Consider the following 7229-nt stretch of genomic DNA (forward strand, 5'->3'; position numbering starts at 1 on the left):
TTCCCCTGGTAATTCCCCCCCCCCCCCCCCCCCCAGCTATGTGGAGGGAGCCTCACCTAAGTTTATAAAATGTATGAAATGTGCAAAACTTACTATGAATATGAACATATACATTATTAATCACAGCACTGGAACAGGTTGTCCAGGGATGTTGTGGAGTCTCTATCCTTGAAGACATTAGAAAGCCATCTGGACACGGTCCTCAGAAACCAGCTGCAGGTGAGCCTGCTTGAGCGGGGTGGTTGGACAAGATGATCTCCAGAGGTGCCTTCCAACCTCAACTGTGATTCTGTGAAACATTCAATGAAGGGAATCTAGTCAGAAGACCCAGTAACTGTTTCTCCCCCCTTCCTTCCCCCAAACCTTCTCAGCTAACTTGGAAGTACCTACAGAGATAAAAAAAGAAATCAGTCTCAAAACCCAAAGCCATAGCAATAGGACATGGCTCAGAAGATGGCAAGTGCAGCCTGCGGAGCAGAACTAAGAGCCAGTTCTTAAATCTAGAGTCTCATGGGCAGCTTCAAGCACTCACAGTGAGCTGGGGGACCGGCAGCTGATGCATCCCATCTAAACTGCCAGGACAGAGCAGGACAAAACCATCTAGCACAAGAGGTTTTTTTGTTAGAGATTTTATTGTTTTGGTTTGAAATTGTGTTAGACTGGAAGGACTTTATATCTCTTTTCACACATAACGATGAAGGATTGATACCTGGTTATCAGCACTCTTCAGAGGTTGTCTTCTAGATACATCAAATTGGCCCAGGGTAAGATTTTAGTCCCTACAAATCAAGCACTGCAGTGCCTGATGCCAAATGCAGCCTTTTATAGCATTTTGGGAGAAGCAACTTCCCGTAACATCCTGTGTGCTGTGTGGGAGCTGCCTTCTGTGGGCCAGGAGACATGGGCATGGGAGTAGGTCTTGAATTCCTCCTAAGGTCTCCAGCATGGGAGCAGTTATCCAGGCTATATGGGGCAGAGAACATCTGGTAACTGTAGTCATTCTTCTAAAGAATGGGGCATAGTCCAGTCTTTTCCATTGTATAGCTGGCTACATGTTACAGTACTCCCTCAGAAAGCATATCTGTCCTAGCCAAGGGGATCACTTACTGCCCCAGAAAGTGACTACAGGCAACAGGGAAGTAGTTTCTGTTCCATTTGTTAAACTGTACAGTTGTTCAGATAGGATAGTAAGATTCACTGAAGAACAGACAGGACCACAAGAGAAAGAAAATGACAGCAAGTCTTACTCTGCAGCCTGGTGGGGAATTGAGATGGGGAAGTCACATCTGCTTTACACAGATAGTAATGTGGAGATGAAGTAGGCAAGAGATTGATCAAAACCATCTGCAGTGCTAAAGACTTGAAGGACTTGAAAGACTTCCAAGGTTTAACCTTGAAAATAAGTGGCCTGTTTAGTACCTATAACCTTTTTGCAGAAGCTAAAGGTGAATTTGAAGCTACAGATGAGCTTTTAGTTATTTTGTAGAAGTTAAAGTGCAGGCTCTTATCAGCCAGGCCCCACTGAACTGTTCAGTTCCTGAAAACAGGTCATGGAGAGAATCTTCACTAATTAGAAAAAGTTGGCAAAGACAATCATTGCGAGTTAAAAACGTGTGCCAGATCCATTTTACTTGCATAGTGATGTAATGAACTGGTTTTGTACCAGAGCTGGACATGGTGAACAGTATGACTCAATTCTGGGAGCCACAGGGAACAAGTCAAGTCAGGTTCATTTTGCAGAGCTGTGCTTTTGCCGACTCCTCAAGAACACCAGCAACTGCAGCTGCACCTTCCCAAAATGCCCCACACCATACTGGCATTTATGCACAGAATTAAAACTTTCCTTTTCTTCTCAGGTCCAATTTTCTGTTTGATGGGTTTAAACTGATACTTCCTTTGGCTGAATTCAAATGAGGACTTTCGTGCTGATGAGTCGGATGAGGTACTGGCCTTTAGGTATTTGGCATGCAAAACAGAGTCTCAAGGCTTGTGTCAGGCATCTACCAAGTCTGTGTAAAGTCAGGTATGAAGCTATGCAGTGCATGGAGGGGAAGAGTTATATCAAAATGGAGAGCTATAAAACCGATGCATAAGCAGGCCATTGTAACAGTAGGCAGTACCAGTGGGATGCCTGACTACCTCTGTGCATTCACTATGAAGCTGTAGCACAGGCTCCTGGATTCTGTTCTGTGGCCCACACATCCAACACTAAGCCCCATAGTGCTTAAGTTTGAGCTAATTGTATGAACAATGAGCAATGTTTTGTTTCCTTTTCTTCTTTCTTCAGCTAAGCAGCCTCTGTTCTCTGGATCTGTTTAATTACAGGTCCAGAACAGTTGTTTTGCCACTCAGATGAGTCTGATCCTCTGCGTGCCCAAAAGCAGGAATACAGAGGATGGTTAGGTTGGGCAGGCAAGTGTGTACACAGCAACGTTAGGTGTCTGGCCAGCTGTTTAGTCCTCTTCTAAGACAGGACTGTGCCCAGATTAGTATTAAGAGCTAGACCATCTCTTTTCCTGGATTTTCATTACTTTGCTAAAGGAACATTCAAGTCATTCTTCTAGCTTTAGTATTAAGGAAGTATTTTGCTTACCTTTTACTAGAACAATGCCCTGGATAAGTCACTACACAAAGCAGGTACCAACGTGGAAGGAAAATTTGAATTAATCTTTATGTGTATGTTCCAAAGCTGCTGAAATCATTTGGCATCAATTTACTGACTTAAAGAAGCTTAGGATTCTGGATCTTGGTGAGTATCTGAATGATGGGAGAAGCTGTGTTTCTTTTATTAACTTCCAGCATTATTTCATTACATGAATCATTCCAGTATGCAAAGCTGTCATGAGAAGTTACAAGCCCAGGCACACAGTCCTGCTTGTCCTATGTTTACTACGATGAAAAAAACTAATAATACCTTACTCGCACGCCAAAAAAACTGTTTGCCTCAGGCAAACAGAATTTCAACCAGCTTGTCTTCCCTTAGCTCTCCAAACATGCCAGAGATAGTGAAAAAACCCTCTGTCACTTTTCTTTTTAGCAGTTCATATGTTAACTTGAGATGAGTCAACCCAGAAACTCTGAAAGAGTGGCTACAATTTACCTTGAAATGGAAAGAAAGGGCAGGTACTCTGACTTGATATTCCTTCCTAGAAATCCTAGAAAGGAAAGAAATAAGTCTATACCTAATGTTTGGAAAGCATTTTATCTGAGACGGTTCTTTCACTGCCAGAAATCCGATTAACCTTTGTTTTAGCATGGCAACTGAAATTTTAATGTGCACATGGAATAACTATTCTGAAAATGAACGTTTCAAAGTTCATATATTACACAGCTCAAACTCTGGATGTTTGTTGCTGAGGGAGTATGAAGCTAATGCCCCTTACAGAAAGCAGGCTCAAAGGTGAAGAGAAAATTAAGCTCCAGCGAGAACAGTTCTCTACTTGTCAATATTCTGTATTTTCTTTGCTGGCAAAAACATATTTTCCCCCTTCAGCTATGCTGTCAGTAGCTGATTCACCAAGATACTAAACCAGACATTAAATCGTAATCACAACACCCGAGCTGAGCCTCATTGTCAGAATAGAACATGGGGATTGCAGCACCCATGGAAGGTTACTTTGCTGGATCAGGGGTCTTGTTCCATTTAGCTTCAGTTCAGTTACCTGACACCTCATTTCATTCTTGGTTGCAGTGTTCTGCCACAACACTACAATTTTCACATTGCTCTTCAGAATTGTCAAATGTTTTCCAAGTCCAGCTCTTATATGCCAGCCAAAAAGTATGTTTTCTTTCATTTTATGTCAGACTAAGAAGTAAACCTTTTTAATTCTTGTTTTCAAGATAGATTCCTGGTGGGTGAGGTGAGATCAAATGAGAGGTGGGACACACGCTCCTATCTTCCTAGCACTGCACTTCATTGCTGCAGGTACAGCTGTGTAGCTCCTGGGGTGACAAGGAGAAGGCAGAAGGTAGCTCTCATAACTCTGATCCATCTCCTTTCTTTCCCCCTGACACCCTGTTGAGGAGCAGAGCTCATGACTGGAATTTCCACTGCTCTGTGCACTCTGCCCCATAGGCAGAGAGAGTTCAATTGCTGCACCTCTAGGGCTTTTGCAACTGTCCTGTTCCCCCTAAACCTTCCTATCACACTGTGCCCCCAACAAATCACGTGTCACTAAGCCAGAGTATATCTCTCTATCCCTCTGGGTTCCTGCCTGCAGCCTGAACTGTTGCTCAGACACGCCATATCTGCAGACCCCTGGGATGTCCCAAAAACTCTGGGATCTTGAGGGCAGCGGTGATGGTGGCCCTGTGACCATCATCCAGGGCCATGTTTTTGTGTGTTTGGGAGGTGAAAGAGCAAAGGGCTGGATGCTAAATGGCTGGATTCCAGCTAGGGATATCAGGAGGCTCTGTTGCCTGAGCAGCTACCTATGGGTAAGGGTGGGGGTGATTGTGGTGGGAATAGGCATGTCATGGGGGCCCAGGTCAAAATACTGCTCTGTCTGTGGTTTTGCAGCACCATGAAAAGTGGCTTAGGTGATGAAAACTAGAAGTCCTTTATTACCGGAAGTAATAAGAAAAAGTTAAAAATACCAGAGCCTATAATTTTGTTCCATTTTCTAGTCTTTATTAAGAGGATCCTAGAGGTGACTGTGGGGAGAAAGCAAAGAACAAATAGATGGTTGTGCTGCTCAGGCAAACAGACTGAACCAAAGCATCAAATGGGAGGTAAAGTCACATTTAAAAAAATCTATTTTGCATAATGTATGACTAGAAAAAGAATTGTGATTCAGCATGGTTACTGACATATGCTTTAGAGAAGGAATTCCTCAAGGTATAAAAATAATTAAAAAAAAGCCTTTTTAACCCATAGACAAGGTTGTTAAGGATTATTGCATGTCATATTTAGTCCACTGTACCCTGTAATTTTCTCAAGATAAAGGGTTTTTTAAAGTTGTTTGATGATAAAAAGATGAAGTACAGGAGGAATAAGGTCTTGCAGCACAATTTAGAGAAAGAGATAGCCATGACTCGTTCTGAGTGGTTGGTATTCTTGGGTTTATGTACAGGAACACAGCAAAGCCTCCAATGTGCTTTTTCATAAACCCACTGAATGTCTCCATGCACAAGTGTTAAATGAAATTTTTTGAATTAATATTTATTATTTCCCTTGCTTCTCCATGGTCCTTGGGGATCTTGTAATGAAGGAGCATGTAGAAGAGAAAGGTAACTTTATTCTCTGTCACTGCAAGACCCTCACAAACAGCTTCAAAGCAAGATGAAAATTCTTTGTGCTTAGCAGTTACTGGTAAGTTTAGCACCACTGTGTTTAAAAGGATCCTTCTGCAAGTTAAGCTTTAGCTCACGGAGCTGAAAGGTCTCATTTTGTGTGGGTGTCATTAATTATGGCAAACACATGCAGTAAGCTCCTTCTTTGTAGATGACTCACACTGTAAGGACAAATAAGATAATTTTCCTCACAGTTCCAGGTAAAAAGAGTCTGCTGTGCCTTAGCTAAAAGTCCATTAAGATATTGGTATAGATTTTTTTAACTGAGCACACGGTGATGTATGTGCTTTATCCCAGCATCTTTTAACGTTTTAATAACTTCCCTCAGTAGGGGGAGGAATTAAAGAAAAAAACCCTTCGGGAGAGGCTCCAGAGTCAGATGAAGAACAGTTCCTCTTCATCTCAAGAGCAGGCTTTACTCTTCTCCTGTGTTGCCCTCCCCACTTATATATTTTCCCTTTTGATGGATATTTGCACCTCCACTGTGGTCCTGGCAAGAAAATTAAGATATTGCTCATGATGAGCAGCCTGCACTGGGCTGTATGAGTGTGAATGCAAGCGCTGAGCAGGAGCGTCTCCTAACCGTGCACTGGTCATCTAAAAGGCAGGTTTGGAAGACAGCATTTGGTAAACAAACTATTCCACCAGTTCTCCTTTCCCAATCTCTAAATGACACAGACTCCCAGCCTTGTTTCCTGTGGTTTTCCAGAGGTCCACTAAATCAGCTGACATCTATTGCCACCTACTGTCTTTTGGTTTCCATATCCAAAAGGGATCATGAACTTATAAAGTTTACCCCCTTTCAAGATCTTCTTTCCATGAATGGACTTGTAAATTCTCTGATGATACATGATAACTCAGTGTTTATTTTCATTATACAAGAATGAAAATTCATCGAAGCAGAAAAGGAAGAAGGGAGAGGCTTCCTCCCCTTTTAAGATTACTCAGAGCAGCTTTCTCTCCAGTGGTCTCACTTGGTGCATGATCTTTCAGAAGGCAATATAGTCATAATCTAACAGCTGTAAGAAGAACAAGAAGGAAGGATACATTTTACATCACCTTCAGAACTAATAGTCTGAAATGGTCAGGAAAGCCAGTCCAGTGTTAAAACTCTGGATGCTTTTTTCCTTTCTTCTTGTCAGGGCTTGTTTTGACCACCTAGCCTGAGCAAGGTTGCATGTGTTAAATAGGAACAAAATGTCATGTCCCTGGAAAACCACCTGCCAGGTGGAAGGTTGTGCCGTGAACCAACATCTATAGTGTGAATGCAAATTATCTGTCTTGAACATAGAAGATGGGAGAGAGCTGGCACAGTTGAGCAGCTACAGCAAGCCAGCTCAGGCTTGGATTAGCAGTGCAGCCACACACAGTAAGTCTGAGTTATGGACAGTCTGTGGCAGAACCACAAATTGTCATCAGATCTCCCAGTTTCCAGGCTGGGGCTCTCTCTACCATCCCAATCCTCCTCTCATTGACAAACAGCTACACGGCTCTTCTTTGGGTTTAATGGGACCCTGTTATCGTGAAACAAAAATGTCTCCATAGCTAAAAGGCTTAAACTTCTGCAAACACCAACTAAAGTTGGAGCTCTGCCCTCCACTTCAGTGAGGGCAGGTTTGGGCCCTTAAGCATTGAGCTGTGAGGGAGTGAACAGGATGCAACACGACCCATTCTTCATATGCCCAAGGCTGGAGACCAAAGGCTTTTAAGCACTGAGGTGTGTCACTGTTACATTGCACATATCCTGTACCAATTTACAGAGGGCCTAGAGTATTAATCTCTAAAGAATATGCAACATGAGGAATATCTCTAAGATGAGAAAATCTACTGGATTTCTTGGTTTAAATCAGTTAAGTACAGTATCTAAAAAAATAGCCCTGTACAGCTGAAAAACAGTAATGATTGACTGACTTTTCGGCCAGCCTTTTTCTCTATAG

The sequence above is a fragment of the Nestor notabilis genome, unplaced genomic scaffold (genome assembly GCF_000696875.1).
Source record: "Nestor notabilis isolate BGI_N333 unplaced genomic scaffold, ASM69687v1 scaffold27130, whole genome shotgun sequence".
Lineage (NCBI taxonomy): Eukaryota > Metazoa > Chordata > Aves > Psittaciformes > Psittacidae > Nestor > Nestor notabilis.